Source organism: Stegodyphus dumicola, chromosome 12 (assembly GCF_044657685.1).
Source record: "Stegodyphus dumicola isolate Sdum_Otavi_A_Nest chromosome 12, ASM4465768v1".
In the NCBI taxonomy this organism is placed as follows: Eukaryota; Metazoa; Arthropoda; class Arachnida; order Araneae; family Eresidae; genus Stegodyphus; species Stegodyphus dumicola.
In genome coordinates, this window is record NC_140779.1 from 52847353 (window position 1) to 52868643 (window position 21291).

At 32.6% G+C, this 21291-nt stretch overlaps 1 long non-coding RNA gene and 1 pseudogene across 1 annotated transcript in view; one reads left to right on the plus strand and one right to left on the minus strand.

Moving 5' to 3' along the window:
• LOC118202629 (uncharacterized) overlaps positions 1-21291 on the plus strand; it is a 188404-nt gene that overhangs the window by 91988 nt on the left and 75125 nt on the right. The gene's annotated exons all lie outside the window — the stretch shown is intronic.
• Positions 9171-9268, minus strand: LOC146993565 (U6 spliceosomal RNA; annotated as a pseudogene).

The following is a 21291-nucleotide window of genomic DNA, read 5'->3' on the forward strand; positions in this document are numbered from 1 at the left end:
GGGCCTCTTCCTAAGCGGAGGGATGACTTCGTGAATAACTTATAAGGGAAACTGACTCTTATACACGTTACACGTGGGAGAAACGACGAAAATGCCTATGCAGCCAGCCCGCTCGCCGGGATTCGAACCTCGCACTGAAATACGAGTGTTCAGTGACTTTACAGTTGGTGGTTGGTAAGTTTTTATTCTTCTATGAATATATACATGGAAATGTAAGGATTTTATACACGTGGAAAACTGCAAGGTGCCATCATTAAAATAGGTTATTTTTCTCTTTGACAGTTATCTCTCCTTTGAGCTTGAATTTTTCTCTAAGCAGATTGCCTATTTTTGTTTTCAAAAAGTTGATCTTTGTTACAATTCATTAAATTTTTGATGTAAAATACTAAAATCTGAGAGGACGGAAACAGATTTTCGTGTAGGCCGTTACAGAAAAACATAATAACATTTCTTCTATCAAAAATCAGTGAAAAATGAAAAGTGAGTAGAAAATATTCTTTTATAGATTTTGTTCATAAGTACTTTACACTATTAATCAATATAAAAATCAATTTAATTATTGAATCTCTGTTTGGAAAGCAGATAAAGTATTTATTTATATAAAGCAGAACAGTAGTTTTTACTCACAAAGGCAATAAATAATGTATGTCATACAATAACTAAAAAGAGATAATTTTTTACTAGATATAACCTTTTTTACTAGATATAATTCTTGCATGTTTATGAACATGCAAGAGACAAAATACAAGTATACCGATGGTGTATAAATATAAGATATATATTATTCTACTATCAGCGAATTCTCATTTTTAACAAGATTAATTGTTCGAAGGATGAGAAAAAGACGATACATTTGCTATTATTTCATTTGCAGAAACACGTTACGTTTTAAATAAACATATGAAATAGTAAATAAAATAAACATTTTAGAAATTTTACATTTTAGAAAAAATTCTTGCTGATCCCATAATTCTATATCTTTTCAAAAATAAATAAGTAAAATAAAATCTTATGTTACGCCTAAACTAGCACTTTGTTTCATTTGCAGACACATATACGTTTCGAGAGCATTTGGGCTAACGCTACATTGAGCTAAACATACAGCATATCTTTAGAATTTCCGATAGATAGACTCGTGCGCTGGAGATTAAAATGTTTTATTCCCTGTAAATTTCCATTGGTCGCTTTGAAACTATTGAGTTTTCAACCAAAAATTAGATTTTCAAAATATAAAATAGACAATAAAACAAATTCAAAATTCGTGTCCCAGGTGCCTATGTTATCAAAATTTGATGTTAAGCAATGTTATCAAAAATCTAGGTGCCGTTGTTTTTTTCATAATGCGAGATACATTCATGCAAAATTCTTCATTATTTAATTTATTTAAATATAACATAGAGCAAAAATATTTGGTGGCATTTGGAAAGTGATTCGACGAAAAATGCCATTTTGATACGACTAACCCTTCTGGGCTAACGCTCATTTGGACAACAATTTCTTTGTCGAGCAAAAAATAAGTTATACTTAATTAGAAATACTAAATTCACGATATTTTTAAACTATTTGAATAAGAAGTCCTCACTGATCAAAAATATAAAATAAAACTTAAACGTTGAAAATTCGATATGTTACTAGTTTTCCTATACACGAAAAATGCAAGACAATGAATGTCTTTTGATCTCATGAAAATTCGAAACTTACAGAAGACTTATAATAAATTGTGCATATACTCGTATTTAAATGAAAAGGACTATCAGTAAAATTATGCGAAAACGCCAAAGAGCCAATACAAAAGAACTGCAGCTTCAAATTTCGAAATATTCTTTTTGTTTCTGTAAAGTCTTAACATTGTTTTTTTAAAACATTGGGAATGCTTAACTGATTGAATTCAGTGGTCTTGAAACATAACTTAAACAGACCAGCAGAGCCTTTTAATTTCTGTTATCACAAAGGAAACGCATAAACTCCTGCCAATAAATGGACTTGTATTTAAAGCTACATTTGAAACGTTCAGTTTCTGTGGAGGTGATGAAGTCTGCAATGGTTAATTGATATATGAATCATTGATAAAGCAATGTTCTGAAAAATATTAATTATTTCTTCAAAAGAAATTCTTGAATGCCTAAAATTCTTATAATCTCTAAGCAAATGTTACGGAAAATAAAGAGAATAGGTGAAGTTACTCCCTTTCCCCAAACTTAAAGCCTTTCTAGCGTGGTTTTCAATCAATTATGAAAACTGACGTTATTTTGAAACAGCAACATGTTTACTGCAAATCCACACTGTATTTGCCACCTATCTGCACGACACTTATACTAACTATATTTCCACCTTTACGCCCTGTAGGACAAAGAATTTATGCATGTAGGCTAGGCCCCAAGTTGACACCTAGTGTAAGTTAAACATATCAATGGTTCAAAGCGAATTATTTAACTTATTTAATTGGGGCCTTCTAAAAGTTAGCGCCTTCTGCGGGTGCTATATAGCCTATGCTTAGAGCAGACCTAAATACATTACAGCTGAAACGGCCAAATATAAGAAAAGTGCTACCTTCGTTGTAGGAAAAGCTGATTTTCCACTACGTCTTGCAATTTCCTTTACTCGTAACCATGGAGAGATTTGTTGTTCTAAGTTTAAGATCCACTTTTCAAGATCGGTCCAACATTGTATGTACTCTAGGCGATCAGTACGTTTAGAGCTCAATATAAACTAAACATATCAATAATTCAAAACGATATGTGCCTTTATTTAGTTGCCTCTCGTAGGAACAACTAAACGACGCCTGCCAGAAAATGGCACCTCGGGCGGCTGCCTATTTCTCCTATGCTTAGGGACAGGTCTATCACGTTTCCTCAGTAACGGCAGAATTATTAAGGTAAATTTCATGATTTGACTTAGGAGAGAAGTACATACTTCAAATACCTTTTATTTTTGATAGCTGAGCTCGTGCGACACCCATATATCAAGCTTTTTTAGCTTATCCCTTATTTCTAATTGAAGACAATGTTAACATCGAATTTGAATGAACACCGAGTGATTAAATTAGTGACCTTTTTTCTAGCAAAATCTCAAAATATGTCTTTATATTCAAAATATGTCTTTATATTCGGTTGCGAGTTGTCACTTGTCTTGCATCCGTAGCTTGTCCGCTGTTATTGCATCATCTGTGCATATGCATGTTTCATATCGCAAGAAATCTTTTAAATCATAGGCCTCTGTCTTCCCTTAGCTCATTGAACTCATCGTCTCCAAACGCCAAATATTTATGTTGTAAATATTTTACGATTATTGAGCGTTCGTGCGTTAGTCTCATTCGTAACCAACGAACAAAAGCGTGTTTCATCTTTCATTTCTTAATTAACAACAGGTTTGGAATAGGAATTCTCGATGTTAACTTTGGCATAATAAATAGTGGCTGCATGGTCACTAAGCCTAATTATCACTTCCGAGGTTATTATCATCATTACACTGTGGAATGGTGTGAGTGATTTTCTTTTCAGGTTCACAGACGCCAACTCCATAATTCTTCATCAAGAAAGCAGTTAATTTAAAAATGCGTGTTAAGTATATTTATAGCCAGCGTTATTACCACGCGAGTGAAGGGGCTCAGAAGTACGGGCTTATGTACTTGTTTTAAATGCGTTCTTAAACTTCATTAATGCGAAAGTTGAATGTAAATAAAACTGAAAACAAAGTTTGTTACCATCTTATTTTTCGGATAATGTTTTATTATTTGCTTTGATTAATAAATCGGTAAAAAAAAACACTCTCTATATGAAAAGCCGTTTGTTTTAAGACTAAAGAGTTCCCCATGCCAAACAATTAAAAAAATAAATAAAAACTTGCAATGGGAATGAAGAATACGCCACAAAATTATCGCATTCTTTTGTTTGTACTTACTTGCTTTATGTATTTAAAGAAGCTATTATATTGTCAAAATAGTCGGAAACTTCGCAAATAAAAGGAGTTACGCATCAATTGAAAGTGGGCAAGGAGGCAAAAGTAGAAATATACTACAGTAAATGCAAAACCAGACAATCAAATTTCAAGGAAGAAGTCCTAGTTATAAAACTACTCTACTTGTAGAGTTAGAAAGGTTATAACTAGAGTAGTTCTATAACTAAAACTTTCTAGTGTTGACATTTAATGCAACAAGACCGAATTTGAGTATGAGTACCCATCGTTTAATCTTGAAGTAAAAAGCAAGTAGAACATTTCTTGAAACAAGTTCTGATCCGCAGATGTTGCTATAATTCAAATGTTTAATCAAAATTTGTGATATGGAATTCGCATCCGCCAGCCAACCGAGATAGCACTTAAGCCTATTGCTTAAAAATTTTAAACCAAATTCTTTTAAAAAAACAACACATTATATCAAGAAACAGTCTAATCTCAAGTATTCACTGTACGGTACGGTATTTTTTTTTTTTTTCTTTTTTCTTTTTCTTATTCCCGTCTCCTTACGGCATTTTTTGGGGGGTGAGGGACAAATGTGTAAGCATGTTCATTTTTTTGTGTGGCTATTTTTAAATTTAAAAAGATCAATTCCATAAAAACTTAGAAATAAATTTTTTAACGTTTCTTTCTTAGCTTTTACAAAACTCATCCTCATCCGAACAAAATTCATAAACGTAACATCACAAAATAAGCAACTAAGCCCGGATCTTCCACCAGGGGGTGTCCCCAGCTGCCTCCTTTTCATCATACGGATAGTATTCGAGAAGACACCCACTGTCTCGTACTTTTTTATGCAGACCATGTCATTCTGTGGACTGCCACTAGAAATGCCTTCTAGCTTGAGACAGTCCTCAACACGACTCTAATACACATTGCAAAATGGGTAAATTATAATGAAATGACGGTAACCCCTTCAAAAAACAGTTTACACTAGTTTTCTACCATATTGATCAAACCGCCAAAAATTGAGTTGGTTTACGAAGCTTCAAATGTACCCTACACTTTGCTTGCTATATAACTAAGAGTTAAGCTGGATCCTAAACTGTCATGGAACAACCACACTGGAGATACTGCTGAACGTGCTCAGAACAGTTTAAACTTTTTAAAACGGCTCACTGACACAAAGTAGGACTGCATACAAGATGTTCTGACAACTGCCTATAAAACACAACTTAGATCAACTATGGATTAACCCTTTCGCCGTCCTCTCCCGTCCGCGAAAATCCCCCCCCTAGCGGCCGTCTTTTTTTCGTAGCGTGTAATGTTGTTTTCTCTGTACATTATAACTTTCCGTACATGACTTTCGTAGTGGATGAATGTCAATGAATATTAAATAAAATTATAAGGAAATAAAGCATAATGGAAAAATAATAATATCTCTGCTTATTTCTAACAGCAGGATAATTTGATAACATCTGATCCAGGCGGTCCACTCCTCCCATTTTGTTGTTGTAATCTTTTGCAATTATTGGTTTTTTTACAGTTCTTTTCCGTGTTCCAACATCAATAATCGAGTTATTATGGACTGTACTCATCAAACGTATATCTTTCTTGTCTTTCTAATACACAACCTCATTTTTTCTCTTTTTCTGCTGAGTAGACGTTGAAGCCATCTCTCATTGTCTTGTATCTTATGTAAAATGGCGCGAATATTCATAAAACCCGGGGGGTGCTGCCTTTCCAGCACTGCCGGGGAACATATGTCCCTCTTGCACCAGACAGCACCTAAGCAGCAGTCTCTGAAGAACTTAGAAACTCGGCTCTTGAAATGATCCACACGAGCTACCCTACAGAAGAATGGCTATACATCTATACTGATGAGTGCAGCCTAAGCAGCTCTGGAACGGAAGCGGGGGTGCACTGCAAACTCTTTGAACGCTATGCCGCAGTCTATCAAAATTAGGGCAACGCACATGGCGACTGTAGAAATAAGACAAACGGCAGGTCCAAATCAGCGTTTGGCGTGATCCTTATTGATTGGTGACAGTTATCAAAAGCAACTCACCCACCGACTGCTCTAGGACCTACAACGGACGTGAAATCCTCGCCAAACGTATGACTGATGGTTGGTTCCAAGTCATATTGGTTTCGGAAAGGAAGCTAAAAAGGAACAACCCTCCAGCAACCGGACGAGCTGACGCCCTGACATCGGCCAAACACATTATTGAAACTTCAGATAAAACCAAAATCAAGAGCTCAGGAAAAGAAGCGTGTCGAGAGAAGAAATGGGAGAGCTTATTTTCAAAAGGTCCTATTTCCAGACCAGTGGCCATGGCTAAATTCAGGCTGGCCATGGAGCACGATTATCTCCAAGCCTTCTTCCACCGTTTTGGTCTAGCCAACAGAGCTACATTCCCACTCTGTTAGAATGGATATGACGAGCATGTGTAAAGGTGCAGTAAGCTTGCCAACACACTGACTTTGCGCCATGTAGTCACGTCCAGTCTATACTGGGAAGTTCATCGCCGAATGACAAAACTGCCAAGGTACTGGCATTGTATGAAAAAAGAAAGACTTTTTTTTAACATCGCTCCTGCCCGAATGAAATGTTGAACCTATTATCTCTTTTTGTGTAATGCATTGATTCATAATTATGTCGTAAAGATAAGAACAAACAATGATCAAGTAAATAAATTAAATTATCAAAATATTTTATACTATTACGCAAACTAGAACTTAAGTTATCCGTATTGCTTGTTCCCTTTCAAGGCAGTTTAAAATCAGTTGTTTTTAACTTGTAAATACATTTCAACTTTCTTCATTGATTTAAATAATAAAGAGATAAAGCAATAATTTATATGTAACTTTGTAAAGTATTAAATTAAATTAGATGTATGTGTATTTGTTATATAACATATTTGCTGGCTTTTAACAAAAAATAAATAAATAAATAAAACTTTAAAAAAGCAAATATAATAATAAAATCCCCCTTCCAGAAAAAAGGTCACAATTAATTCTGAGGGTTAGGGTACTGCTTGTAAACAAGGGTTTGATAACGATGACATTGCCTTGATAATAAATGACATGCATGGTAACTGAATTTAAAGCGTGGAAAGTAATGGAGAGGGAAAAAATTCTAGTGCTCAAGTCGGACGAGATCTGCATTATGTCTAATTCATTTAACAGGAAACAAGTTTCAAAATAAAAGCTCTGTTACTGGAAATTATTTTGAACACTAGTGGACGTATTCCAGAACAACTAACGGCTAATTTTGTTAGAATGTATTATACTACATATTATTGCTCACAAAAGTTAAGAACAGGAAAGTTTCTCTCTTTTTTTCTTCTCCAAGAAGGTTTCTGTCTCTAGGAAGAACAAAAATTTTTCATTCATTGTTACAAAAATTTAATTTTTATAGAAAAAGAGAAAATATTTTTTTAATTCGTCGTTTAAACTAATCTTATTACTCTGAAAAGTAAATAATTTTTTTTATTTATTCAGAATATCATGATTTATTTAATAGCGATTTTATTTTAAATTTCTTTTAAATGAACACTTACTTTTATGGTCAGAGTTCAACTAATGAAGCATCATCGAACGAAATTTATTACCAATAAATAAGCTTTCTAGAGTAGAAGCAACCACTTCATTAAAATTAACTCTTAAAATTAAGACATGAAGCTTGAATTTTTTCAGAATGGGCTGAATTAAAATCATTACAATAAACTTAAACCTATAATTGCAAATTAGTAATAATGTATTGAAATAAGAATGTAAAAAGGAAAATATTGTGATCAAATATTAGCTTCAAGTGTAAAATTATGGTGAATCCTGTTTGATAATTAATATATGTACATCAAGATATAATTATTTCACTGTTTATGAATTTCTTTTAATGCTATACATCTCTTGTTCAGCTAATAATACTGCACTTATTTTTATGAGTTTTTAGTGCTCAAACACATTTAGCATCAGATCTAGGTTTTCTTCCTTCCGCGTAATAACGCTAAAAATAAGGTTGGAAAGTTCGATATATAAATTTATATTTACCTTGTGTGCAGTAGAGGACAGTATTTAACAAGCACTACAGAATCCTTTAAACAAAGCCCATTTTCTCTTCTTAGCATTTACCTTAACGAATTAGTAAAACTACTCTGGGGGACAAAATTAAGAGATAGAAAACATTTCCCCATATTTCTTCTTAAATACCACACAAAACCTGGACAGTTGGTTGCTATATAATGTCACTGTGGTGCTGAGATGAGTTTACGTATTCTTGTGGACATTGCTACGCCAGCAGGAGGTATAAAAGTCCCCATCCTACTGCTCAGCTCATTCCGCTCTGCAACATGGTGGTGACTTTTGTTGTCTTTCTTGAATAATCTTGTTGGGTTTTTGTTTTGCTATTTTTGAGGCGAAATGAGAACCCATCATCGCTTAGATGAGATGGAAAATCGTGAATAGGCTTGAGGCAGAGCAGTCCCAAGCTCAGGTTGCAAGGGAACTGGATGTAACACCAAGTGTCATCTCTAATTTGTGGAATCACTTTAGAAACAGCGAGATAGTGTTCAGAAGACCAGGACAAGGTCGCTGGAGAGCCACAACGACCAATGACGACCGGTATTTAGTACGTTCAGCCAAGCGCCAGAGGACATCTACAGCCACACAACTATTGCCAGAAGACTCCACGAGACAGGAATGTACGCCAGAAAGCCCGCTATTTGCATCCCACTCACTCCCTTCAACAAAAGAAAGCGTTTACAAAGGTGCATACTACACCAACACTGGACACAGCCTCAATGGGCTAATGTCCTGTTCACGGATGAGTTCTCGGCGATTATTGATATGGAGGGAACCTGAAACTCGATACTATCCCAGCAACATCATGGAAAGGAACCAATATGGTGAGGGAGGAGTGGTGGTATGGGCAAGGATCATGTAAGATACCCGCACACCGTTCAGTGTGTTTGAAACTGGTTCCATAAATGCTCAGAAGTACAGGCAGGAGATCCTAGAGCACCGTGTGCGACTTTTCAGGAGTGCTGTTGGCCTTGAGTACAATTTTATGGACGACAATGCACGACCATATAGGGCCCATGTGGTTGATGACTATCTGGAAAGCCAGAATATTCAGCGAAGGGATTGGCCAGCCAAATCTCCTGACTTTAATCCTATTGAACATGCTTTAAATGCTCTTGGAAGAGCTATTGCAATACGCCAAACCCTACCCAGAACCATTCAGGAGTTAAAAACTGCTCTAGTGGAGGAGTGGGTGCAACTCCCACAAACTCTCTAACATGGGTACTCGTTGTACATGGTAATCTTCTCTGTATCGTTCCAATTTTAGTATATGTACTGCCGAAGCAAGTACTCGTACATGCTGTCTGTCAGAGACGGCCACACACAATACTAGGCACATTTTCACTGTCATATTTCAAACTCAAACTTGGACCACATTGGAATCTTGGCCATATCTCCTGCTACTGAATGGCATTTTCGTTGTTGTTTTGTACACATTATTGTCATACAATAAACTACAAACATACCTAATTTAATTTATTTCTATACTGCATTTTTCGAGATATTTGAAAAAAAAATGTCCCACCTCTTAATTTTATCCACCAGTATATATTTAGAGTAGAATATAGCCATCATCTTCTAATTTTATTAGTGAGAAATCAAATAACAATAATAAAAACAATATTTTTATAAAATCTTAATGTGTTAAAAATAACACTAACCAAACAGAAATAAATTCAGCTGACAGTGTTCCGTTTTTCAACGTAGGATATACATATATGTTAAAACGAAATGAAAATACACTGGTGTGCAAAAATTAAGGACGAAGTCGAAAAATTAGCATATCAGCTGAACGAAGAGGCAGAGCGGACAGAAAGACCAATCAGGAGATTAAGTAAGGTGATGTACGGTAGCACATGCGCAGATATGCAGGTAAACGTAATGGGGGAGTGTCTGAGTAGTATAAAGCATGTTGTCGGTGTAAGATCAGTATTTCTGGCAAAGAGATGGCGCGCCGTATAGCAGTTAAAATCACACCAAGATGCTGCCTCAGCGAGAAATGGCGAATAATGAATCTGTCAGACGACATCTGGATGCTTTTACCCGAGGTCGAATCATTGGGAAGTTGGAGGAAGGCCGCAGTGTGACAAGTGTGGCTGCAGAGTTCGGAATTGCTCACAGCATCGTTTCACGACTTTGGAGACAATTTCAAACTACAGGAACAGCTATCCGGGGGTTTAGTAGTGGTCGTCCACGAGGAACCACACCCGCAGATGACCGGTATATTGCCTTACAGGCCAGAAGAAACAGGCGGCAGACAGCGGGAGAAATCGCTAGACACGCGACTGGACGACCGATATCGCGTTTTACCGTGGCCAGAAGACTGCACGGTGGTGGTCTGTTTGCACGACGCCCTGTACGGTGTGTACCTCTAACGCCTGCCCATCGGAGAAGGCGTTCTTTGTGGTGCCGGGAACACCGGAATTGGAGAGACAATGAATGGGGACGAGTACTCTTTACAGATTAGAGCAGATTCAGTCTGAGTAGCGATTCTCATCGCAAACTCATCTGGAGAGAGCGGGGAAGCCGCAATCATCCCTCGAACATCACTAAAAGGGACAGGTATGGAGGTGGCGGTGTTCTCGTTTGGGGAGGCATCATGCTTGGTAGTCGTACAGACCTTCACATCTTCGACGCAGGTTCAGTCAACGGGACCCGTTATTGCAACGAGATTCTTCTTCCATACGTGCGTCTTTTTAGAAGCGCTATGGGTCCGCAGTTCCTTTTCATGGACGACAATGCACCATGTCATCGCACAGTAGCTGCCGAACAGCTCTTAGAGAGTGAGGATATTGAACGTATGGATTGGCCGGCACGATCTCCGGATCTCAATCCCATCGAGCATGTATGGGATTTTCTAAGCAGACGCTTGGCAGCTCGTATCTTACCACCAGTAACGATTCCGGAGCTTCGATTGGCGCTGCAAGACGAATGAGCAGCAATGCCTCAACAACTCATTGACACCCTCATTCTCAGCATGGGCAGACGCTGTGAAACCTGCCTAGCAGTCAGGGGAGATCATATACCCTATTAAAGACCGGATGTTTCTTGCTGGACACCCATCACAGGGATGTTTCGGCCTTCAGTCGCATTGCGCTCCATGCTACTTTTTCAATAAAGCTTCTTTTTATCCCTCTGATTTCTCTTTTAGTAAGTGTTGCTTACATTACTCATGTCCTTACGTATTGGGGATATTACGGTATTAAATGTGTTGATTTGGAAAGCTTTTGTACAAAGTTATATTGAAAAAACCGTCTCGTCCTTAATTTTTGCACACCAATGTATGTGTAATATGGACAAACTATGCGTAATATAGACTCTCAGCCTCAGGCTATGGGTAGTTTTTTTGCCTATATTAAATTTAATAATTAATATTTTTCAATTTTATTTATGTTTTCATAATACTTTAGGTTTTGTTCTGAATTCAAAAAACTGCCTGGATGGTTGTAATTTAATTTCATTAATTATTATTATTATACATATACATACTATAATATGTAAGGATATCGAGGAGGAAGAATGGAAGCTCTTCTGAAAGGAGTTTCGATAAATTTCAAGTTCCAGAATGAGGTATTAAAACACTTAGATGGTGATAGCGTACTTATTTTAAGTTCTTAACCGTGTCTCTAAATGAATACACTTTAAAGATTTTACATTAAAAGATTTAGAGAAGGTTAGTTCTGGAATATGCTAGTGAGACATTTTTTTTCCTCATTTGTTTTAAATTTTCAGAATCTTACTGAAAAAAATAATTACGAAAACTTTGAATAGAGAATGGTATCTATTAAGAACTAACTATATATAGAAACACCTGAAGAAAGGTTAAGAATTAGTGATTTTCTTGTTATTTAATTTTATTCATTCATATTTATTTATTTAAATAAAACAAGAATATTTCCAGCAGTGACAATGAATTAGAATAAAATAATAATTCAGTTACAAACATTCATTAACAATTACTGTTTCTTTAAGAGCTCTTTTTAACAAAATCTGCTGAAAATTCTGGATAAATACGTTTTAATATTTCTTTTGTATGTGAAAACATATATAATAATTTTTTTTTAAAAAATGTAAAAATACTTGCAATATATGTAATATGCATACTAAACAAAAGAAATATCTACATGTAAAACTGCATATGAAATGACTAAGGTCGTTTACGTAAACTAGAATTATATGCTGTACAGATGACTGTAATGAGATAAAACTTGACATTTTTCTATTCACGTTTGTCGGACATATGCTAATTTAACAGTTTACCTGTGACTCCAAATGTAAATCTATTATTACTCAACCCTCCCCACATCCAATACCTTTTACTTGGATTATTTAATCCAAAATATTTCTGTTAGATGGTCATTCTGAATCTTTTATTAAAAAAAAACGTCGATTGAAAAATTATTGTATGATCTAGATCTTGAACCAGTGCACTTTAAAGTTTAACAAACAAACTTTGGCATAGTAGTGTTAATTAATAATTAACGGGCACCATTAGTGAAGGACAATTACATTCTAATTATTATAGAATGTAATATTGGTGGGGGTGGGAAAAAGTATTCGAAAATAACTTAATTCGAAAATAAACTTAAATTCTGAATTGTGTGCGAAGATAAAAACTGGAATTTTAAATGAACATTTGCCTCATTTCTCTGCGTTTCCATTCATACAGCATTACATATGTAATAGAGTAAATAAATAAAAAAGGAAATAATTTTATAAGATATTCTTTCACGATCAGGCAATGCAACACCGAATAAACACAGGAAAGAAGCATACAAACACAGCGCCATCTATTATTTATGACAAGAAGTTTTCGGAGTTTATAATTGAGTATCGTTTTTTAGTCTCAGAACAAAGCGCGTTGTTGGCTCATTATATTCGTGACTGAATTTAAAAAAAAAATCAGTTAATAAATTTATTCATACCTCGAGTTTTAGTGATGCCTTAGTAAATTTTGAAACATATCTACAGAACTGTAACGAATAAAATTATTTTTAAATAAAGAAATGTAAACACGAAAATATTTTCCATGACGGCAATTTAAAATTTTTGGATTTCTAATTGCATTTTAATATAATTTGAAAAATATTTATGTTCATTCATTTATTTATTTTAATGGAAGTATAAAAGATGCAAACCGAAACCCTAAAAGGAAAAACAAAAAACAAAAAAAAGGTGCAGCTGGAAATTATGAAGGCGTGTATGACCAGCATCAAGAACAGCATTTTTAAATATATATTCTATCAATGATAAATATGTCTTCTATTAAAAATTATCGATAAATATGTTTACTTATAAATTATCAAAGTTACATATTTTGTGAGTGTTTAATACAAGAGATTTCTTTAATATTCTCGAACATATACGTCCATCTCGAATATATAAGTCGCCGGTTTTCGAAGTTAATAGTTACACTTTACTTCAGAATAGTACTGAATGTGCAAAAGAAAGAAAATTATTTTTATGTTCCTTGTTCTCCATTATTTACGATTATTTTAGCTCAATCATAGATAAGAGAAAAAAGAAATATTTATCTATCATTTCAAGAAAAATTAATGCAAATGGAAATAAAATTAAGATTTTTAGAGTAAGAAAAAAATGTTTCCATTTTTGTTTGCAGCAGGAATGTATTATAGAGGAATAAAACAGAATGTAAAGACAAAATGTACTAGACAACTAAAGCAATAATTCCATTATATCTATGATAAGAATTTCTAGTACATTCTACTACATGTGAAATATCTCTTGAAAAAAAAAAAAAAAAAAAAAAAAAAAAAAAACAGCGATGAGTAATACAATAAAAATTAATACAAGTTTCAAAATCACAGGTATGGGAAATCTACTACTATATGCAAAGCTCTGACACTGAAAAATGACATAGTAATTATGCAGAGTAATGATTCAGCAAAATATTTTTATTAAAAAAAAATAATACAAACACTCTACCCGAATATGTAAACAATACATTGAGACGGAATAAAACAATTACTATGAGACAGAATAAAAATTACTTACTATGACTTTTAAAGCATATCACATTTGACAAAACTGAAAAAAGTATTTTAACATTATAAAAAACATACAGAATCTTATCAAACAATGGATAATAGCAATGCAATGCATAGAAGACGACTTACACATTTTCATTACAGTAATAATAATATATAAGTTAATCTTTATTCCTTTACTCTTAATATCTGGATAAATGGATTCGCAAAATTATAAAAAAATAAAGCCAAACGCTAATGTAAATATTATACTTGCATATTATTTATACCGTTTTCCATATGTATTGTGCATTTATATCTCTGTAATTAACCTCATTTTTAACTAATCTCATTTATAACTTTTAAACATAATCGTTCTTTTAAGTGCATCATTTTGATATTTCTGAAGGAATCTCTAATTAAAATACTTAATGAAGTGGTCTCAAATTAAAATATATCCATATATATAAAGAAGAAGTCTGTGTGCTTGTTCGCGATTAACTCAGTCACTACTATAGCTATCGTCACCAAACTTTCTACAATTCTTTTCTGTGTCATGGAAAAGGTCGACGTTATGCTGAAAACGCTAATTTTCGCGCTTATTTTTACGAGTGGCAACAGTCTCGCTCGCTGGAGATAAAAATGTGCTTTATTTCCAGAAGTGTTGCAACTGCTCGTTTTTAAATCGTAGAGTTTGTTAATAAAAAATTTCTAAGTTTTCCAATGAAATAAAAATAATATTGCCAAACATTAAATACATTATTCTCAATTCCAAAAATTCTTGGGAAGCCATTTCTACTATTCCCAACTTCGTATTTAAAACTCCAAAAATACTGATTTTCGCACTCATTTTTTCGAGTGGCAACACTCTCGCGTGTTGGAGATAAAAATGCTTTATTTCGAAAAATGTTCCTGCTTCCAAATCATAGAGTTTGTTAATCAAAAATTTGTACGTTTCACAAGATCTATTATTTATTACGAAGAATAACACCTCTTTGTGTGTTCGTGTTATTGATTTCTGATCAATTATGATCCATTTTTTTTTTTTTTAATCGACTTTCTCATGCACTGCTTTGAAGCTGTGGTTCACCCCTCTTGGAGACCAGAACATCCAGTGACTTGCCAATAAGATCAATGGACTTTTGACATGATCGGAGGTACACATTTGGTAATTACGTCGTAAATATACATTTATACATTTTGAAACATTTCATTCTCAAGGAATTAAATGCTATGCTTCACCTAGAGCAGTTTGCTCAGAACAGTTAAATTTGAATGAAATATTTTCACAAGTTTTCGTTAATTACATTTTTTAAACATTTATTACATTTTTTTTTTACATTTTATTACATGCTTCACCCTTAGGCACTGCGTGGAAAAGGAGGGAGGAGGCCTTTTTAAGGGAAACTAGCACATTACACATGGGGAAAACCATGAAAACGCCCATGCAGCCGTTCGCCGGGAATCGAACCCCGGATCAAACTACCAATGTTCAGCGGCTTTTACCGCTCGTCCGGTGGTGGGCCACTCGTTTATTACATTAGGAAGAAATTTTAAGGCAATTTTATTCGGTTAACGATTACAAAAATTAAGATCAAAATTTATTGTATTATTAATATTAAAATCACGCATTATTTCTTTTCTGTTTACAGAACTTCTTCCTGTAATACTTTCTAAAATATGAGATGATTTTTTAGCTTCTGAGGTATCTTTTAAATCAAAAATTAATTCTCTGTTCGGTTCATTTCAAATTAGAGCACCTTTTATTTTAACATACTGAAAAATACGTTTAAATATTGCTGCTGATTTCCATATACTTAACTTTCTATGAATATTTTTGAGAGGGAAAATTTTTTTTTAAATATTATTTAAAACTTGTAACTGAGTTATTATAAAATGCAACGAAATAATTCCTTTAATGCTTTTCAATTTTTTGCCTTCAATTTCAACAATATATATTCTAAAAATTCTTCTTTATTATTTTTAAGTATGGATCTCATATACTTCGCTTTACAACACACAAATTACTTTCCAGTACGAACAATTCTTGCTTAAATAGTTTTATAAACAAATTTGTCAACAGAATTTCATTCATTTTGGAATTAAAAGTTAAGGTTTCAGGGTCATTAGGTCAATTTGAAGCAGGAGATGATGTGAAAAATGAGCAATGCCTTCGCCGGGATTCGAACCTGGATCACTCGAATACGTTTTGAGTGTGTCACCGTTAAACCACGAAGAGGGAGGAAGTACTTTATAATGTTATTATATATTTAGATAATATTTATAATCCTTATAAATTTAGATATATTTAATAACTAGATTTTTTTACAGTAACGTTCCCAGAGGTTTATGAATGAATAAATCCTTCATTTCCAAATATTTTAATAAATATTTACGTATTTTGTTAGCGGCAAATACATGCTTTTTATAACAATATGCATAAATACCCATATATATTTAATATTTTTCCTTTTGGTAAAAATAAAATGATTAGTTTTCTAAACAAGTTTATTAGCTTAAAATGAGCAATTATTAAGCCTCTTCCCTAGGAATTTTTTAAAAATACATGTTATAGTATTATGGATTTTTAAGTAAAGGATATTATTAAAAGTATTCTTTACTTAAAACATTTTGATATCTTCAGTGTACAGAATAAAAGAAATCTGGAGAAACTTCAGATTTCAATCTAACACTTCAAAAGTATTTTAGAACTGAAACTATACTTAATGTTACCAACTGATATTAAATCATCATGATCAAGCAAAAGTAATTCAAGCAGACATCTTTCTAAATTCCTTTTATGAGTATAACATGGCATAGAAGAGAAAATATATAAAAATTTAACTATGCTGAAATAGAAATACACAGATATATTTAAATATAAACTATATACATATGTTGTTTATTCTTAAATATATTTTTCATGGTTCATTTTATCTTGCTGATGAGAAATGTGATTCAGTACTATGGAACATATATTAAGCCAATAACTTTCGAGTTTTTTTAAAAATAAAAACTGTTAAGAAAAAACATTTAACACCCGTTTTTTATTACATTTAAAATATTTATATTTGTTGCCATTTCTTAAGTTTTACGTGTTAATTATTAGAATTTGTGTGACTAACTTTGTCTACGTGTTACAACTTGCTACAGAAATAATTTAAATTTATGAACTTATTGATTCTCTACTTGTTACAACGGACATATGTCGTTATTCGAGTGTATGTTTATATTAATAATAAAAATAAAGGCATAAATCCTAAAAATTAAAACAAATCTCTTAATTGAAAGTAAAAAAAAAAAAAAAAAAAGTTTTATTAAATCTTGTACAAAAACTCTGTTATTACACGTCTTTTGTACAGTGAATTGTTATTTTGGTTTTTCAGAAGACCTGTGTTCTCTGAGAAACTCCGTACAGTGGAGCTGCGATCAAAGGATTCAACACGATTTCTCAACTTGTACCGCATAGCGCCATCTAGGGAAAGAAAGATGAATGAATTGTTTTATACGAAACAAAATACCGTATATTTATTCTTTCAAAGGAATAAAATTCACAGTATACGTTCTTGTTGGAAAGGATTTTAAAATTTATTGAAAAAAGTCTTCATTAAGAACAATACAACATGTCCAAAAGAATATTATGAAGTCCAATTTTTGATGAGAATATAAAAGTATAATCTTGAAACGGAGGGGGGGGGAAGCTGTAATTTCCGTTTTTTTAATTAAACGCAATTTTGGCATTATTAGAACTTTTTTATCACTATGGCACACAAAAAAATTATTAGCAATTAACTTTTATACCACCAATAAAAATTCATATATGTAATGCTACGGCAAAAGCACTAAAATATGTAGCTTTAAAAATGAATTTAAAAAAAAGTACAATTCAGTATTATCCAAAAATACCGTTTTTTTATATAATAACGCAACTATTAAAAATTTTTTAACTAATTTCTTTCTTTTCACTACAGTTTGAAAATAAGTTTTGTTTTTTCAAATTTGTAAAATATGAGTATGAAATTTCTTATACAGAACGTTATAAAAATAGCGTCAAAAATCACATACACTTAGATGGGTTATTAGTGGTGTTATTTTTAAAATTATGAGCAATATGAACAGTATACTAAGGAAAATATTTAAGAATTTTCATCTTATTAAAAATAAAATTTTAAAGAATCTAGCGGAAACTCAGGAAATTTTGATTTAATATACAAGTCACAAAAAATAACAATAAAATACGTAATCATAATCCTGTAAAAATTATTTCAATTGTAATAATTCTTATTATTACTTTCCTTTCAGTTCTAGGGAAAAGAAACATTTTTTATAGGAAAATAAGAACATTAATTTTAAAACTATCTGCTAATCTACTGTAAGAATTGCTAATAAATACGAACTGAAATTCAAGTAAGCCTCGAATGCTTTACTCGTACAATATTTTCTTGGGTAATTTATTTGATAAATTTGTAAATTTATTTGACTCAATTTTTATATTATCACAGAAAATTTATTTGAAATAAATCCAAATAAATAATGAATAAACAAATAAGTAAATATAAAAGAATGAAAGAAAAGGACAAAAACTGCTCAGAATATACATTCTTAATTATTTTTTATTTTTAAAATGATAAATAATATCAAATCTGAATCACACTTAATTCTGAATAAAATCATTAATTTATATTACAGAACTTAACATTCAAAGTCTCTTTGATACAGCGTAAAATAATTTTTAGAGCTTTGATACGAAGTAAAATATATCCATGGATCAGCAATTTATTATAATTACATGAAACTTAATCATATGCAATGAAAAGAGCAAGAACGGCAAAGCAAAGACTGCAAGAAGGTCTTTCAGAGCAGTAACAGAAGACAGCAATATACTTTTAGTCTATGCAATAGTGTCTTTCCGACATGGGAGCACTTTAAACGTATGTCGAGCCGAAAGTCCTCTCGAGAGGTTAGTGGTAGGGAAGAAGGACCCGCTTCCTTTTCTGACAATTCTAAAACTGGGGGCGGAACTGAGCATAATCGTACTGTCATCTATATGGTGCGCAAGGCTCTTGGCAACAACTCTAACTAGCTCTGCTTGGACGATGAATTTCGTGGGCTTGTTCTGATGTTACCGTCAGACAAGTGAGATAAGTCAGAGCATCACACAAAATATAAGTACTATTGTCAGTATTTAAAATAATAATATGAAACTATAATCAACAATATAAATTACTAGCATTATAATCTATAGAAATATTGCAGTCATTCAGTCTTTGACGTTAAAACTTGCTAAGAGATTAAAATCAGAATACCAGACCTAATCAGACGTTATCGATATTTTAAACATATCAGTCAATATTCTTGTTTATTACTACCCAATGCAAAAAAATAATACCATTTAAAGCTAAGGAGATAAGCGATAAGTATCGAAAATGAAGTTGAAAGAGAGACGTTTACAAAACTTTATTTTTTTAAATAGTCCATAAAAAGCGGATATTGAAAGTTCGGTTTGATTTTATCGATGAAGTGGGCAAATAGAATTAAAAAATTATGCTTCCGATTTGGAATTAATGCTTAAATTTCGTGGCCAGCACTAAGTTAGAAAGCCTTTCTTATCTTACATTTGCTAATAATTAATACTAATTTTACTAATTTTATTGTAGCTATATTGTGTTTCACAGAAAGGATCGCATTTGCCCCCCCCCACCGAAAAAAAAAATATGCGACATCTAAGAAAAATCTAAGAAATTTGAATGATATGAATTTTTTGTTTCTAAACGCAAAATAAAGGAATAAAAGAAATTAAAGATGCCAAACTATGATTAATTAATATCATAGATTGATTAATACTATGCTAGATGAACACGTAAACAAAGAATGGTGAAAACAGCGCGATATAAGAATGAATAAAAAGAGTAAATAAGAAAAATGAAACAAGAAAGTGAACTTAAAATAACAGATATAAAAGTAGGAAAACAGTTGAATAATGGCTTAAGCAATGTAAGCAAAATATAAGGAAAACTAAGAACGAAGAACGTAAGAAGAAAAATATGGGCTACAGTTAAAACAATGTAAACAAGGCAGGAATAAAGAGACTGGTATAAAAGTAAGAAAACCAGATGAATAAATGGGTTAAGCAATGTAACCAAAATATAAGGAAAACTAAGAACGAAGAACGTAAGAAGAAAGATATGAGCTACAGTTAAAACAATGTAAACACGGCAGGAATAAAGAAACTGGTTAGTAGCATTAACCTTGCAAAAAAAAAAAAAAAAAAAAAAAAAAAATTACTACGAAATCAAAACTACCGAAAATTTAAACAGAAAATTCCTGGAAACAAAAGGAAAACAATATAAGAAAAAAGTACGAGAATAATCCAATTAAAAAAGGAGGGGAAATCTAGGTAAACAGAAGGATTTCAATTTAAATTCAAAAAATAAAAATTAAATTAAAACAGTTAAAAGCCACATTCAAACGAATACGCATACAGTAGCTGAACTTAATTGAACTAAAAGCTGAAACAAAGGAAAAGCAGCATAGAAGAGTAAGAGACTAGTTGTTTATGTTCAGTTTTTTTAATCAACTTTTGTTCTTATTAATTCACTATTTAGGGTAATAAAATCATCAGCTAAAGCTATAGAAGCTAATTCTGATAATCTTGCTTAATTACAGTATTAAGTAATACTGATGGCTACTGTACAAAGCAAAATATCTCCATGCACCAAAAATAGTTAGTACTTGCATGAAATTCAATCATATGCAGCACAAATTATAAAAACAGTGGATTTAATCCGTAAGATGCCTTTTATTATGGTATGCTGACATGTACATATTTTGTCTGAAACATAAACACAGAGAGGTTTACAGACAAAATACATAAAATTCAAGTGAACTCATAACACTGAACGCAAAAAGAGAAGACTGTGGTATCTCTATACAACTGACTTGAAAGTGTTTACTGTCATTGATGAATTATATATAGAGTGATCTCTCTATGGCAACCACCCATCTGGTCTTAGCAAATGTGTAGTCATCACAGAGAGATCACATCTTCTGTGAAAATGGTCTCCTTACAGGGGGGATGCTTCAACACCGCAGTTTACTTTCAAGAAGAAGAAGAAAAAAAAAAAAAAAAAAAAAATATTTGTCACTTTTTACAAATGCCGGTATGACAGGGTTCATTTTATTAAAATATGCGTTTGGAAAATGTTATCAGGTACTGAATAACTACCAACAGCAAAGGGAAATTGAACGATTTTGTACATTATGAAAAACATTTTGCAAAACATGCCAACTGAAATTTTATCATTCGGTGAAGAAATTTTTCAGCAGC